Source organism: Chrysochloris asiatica, unplaced genomic scaffold (assembly GCF_000296735.1).
Source record: "Chrysochloris asiatica unplaced genomic scaffold, ChrAsi1.0 scaffold00061, whole genome shotgun sequence".
Classification (NCBI taxonomy): domain Eukaryota; kingdom Metazoa; phylum Chordata; class Mammalia; order Afrosoricida; family Chrysochloridae; genus Chrysochloris; species Chrysochloris asiatica.
Window position 1 is genome coordinate 1,155,236 of NW_006408579.1, and position 2,107 is coordinate 1,157,342.

Here is a 2,107-nt window from a genome sequence, read left to right on the forward strand (position 1 = left end):
GGGGGGGGAGGAACAATGAGAATGGAAACAGGGAGACCAGCTGGAAGGCTGCTGCAGTTGTCAGGTTGAGAGATGTTGGTGTGGCTTGGAGTAAGGTGGGAATGGGAATGGTGAAAATAATTAGAGGTCAGATTTAGAATATGTTTCAATTCATCAGCAAGCCTGTCAGCTCTACCTTCAAAATTAGATGATATAAATTAGAATATATTTTGAGTCTGACAGGACTTGCTGATGAATTGGGAGAATTGGATGTGGGATGAGAAAAAGAGAGGAATTAGGATGGCCAACTATTAGACTTTCGGCTTGAACATGCATGAGAAATGGTGGTGCCATTGACTGAGATGGGGAGTCTGGGAAAGGAACAAAACCTGCTCTTTATCCTGTATTTCCAGTCTGAATGGAACCATGAGCCAGCTCAAAATAGGATTTATTGAAGGCACTGTCCTATCCAAACAGTCACTAAATCCCAACAATTCTTCGTCCTCAAACTTTCTCCTATCTGTTCCCTCCTTTCCATCTTGGACAGGTCTTTAGAACAAATTAGTCACCAAGACATATAAAATGGTCTTTTGTCTCTTTATCTCCCTTCATGTTTCAACGTCACCAATCCAACGTCAATGTTACAAATTGTTCCTCTTCTTAAAAATTTCCAACATCTTTTTAAAGGACAAGTTAGCAGTATATTATCAAAGCTGAAAATGGGCAGATACTTTAACTGGCAATTTCTCTCTTAAGTGTGTATTCTATTGTTGCTGTTGTTAAGTGTTGTTAAGTTGGTTCTGACTCATAGTGACCAAGTATAAGATTTCCGAGGAGCAGCTGATGGCTTTGAACTGCCAACTTTGCAGTTCAAACTGACCTTGTGGCCCAGTGTTTATCGTACAATGCCACACCAGGACTCCTTCTATTCTATAGAAATACTAGAACAAGAGAACGAGAATAAAAGGGTAATTTATTACATCACTGCAACAATGAAAATCTGGAAACTATCTAAATGCCAATCAATAATAAAATTGTTATCTAAAGCTTCCTGTAGCTACACTACAAAATGCTATCAGTCCTTGTTTTAAAACACGAAGTAATTTAAATATATTGTTATGAAAAGATCACCAAGATAATAAATAAAAAACCAAATGGTAATGTGCATGACTGCATTGGTGCCACTTATGCAATCCACACACACATACACGAGGAGGCTTCAAAGTTCATGGAAAAACTATCTTTTAATTCTACTTTTCCACAGACTATGTGATGTCCCCTCATGGTGCTTGTGTATATAAATACTGTTGCTGTTAAGTGCCATCAAATTGGTTCTGACCCATAGCAACCCTGTGTAGGGTTTCCAAGGAGCGACACTGGTGAGCTTGAACCACTGACCTTGTGGTTTAAACTGACTATGCAGTCCAGGGCATTAATCCGCAGCACACCAGGACTCTATATATCTGCATGAGGGTAAGTCAAGAAGTACTGCAACAATATCACAGAAACCTGAAGGCAGGGTTTCTATCTCTCCAACCCATCCCCAAAGAATTCTGAGCTCTTAAAAAAATGACAGTTTTGGCATCCTTGTTGTGGTTAGGTGCTTGCTGTCAAGTCGGTTCTGACCCATAGTGACCCTGTGTATGGTTTCTGAGGCTTTAGGATCTTTGTGGGAGCAGAAAGCCTCATCATTCTCCCATGGAGTGCCTGGTGGACTCAAACCACTAATCTTGTGGTTCCCAGTCCAGTGCTTATCTTCTGGAGCCACAGCACTCCCCTTTGACACCTTTCTTGTTAACTGTCTTCAATGGTTCAGACTCATAGTGACCTCGTATAGGCTTTCCAAAGAGCAGTTGGTGGCTTTGAACTGCCAATCTTGTGGTTTGCATCCCAGTGTTGATCCTACAATGCCACACCAGGAGTTTCAAATCATGTTCCTTTTAAATGTTATTTAAGAGAACAAACAAGATGGCGGATCGGGTGGAAGTGCAGTGAGGAGCTCCACCAGCAACAACACAGAATACAGGACTAAACAAGGTCAGGGGATGGTCCCAGAACTCTGAACAACATATAAAGGAATATTTGGAAGGTTGGAAGGCTTACAGCTAGGGCAGTTTGTGGCAGAAGC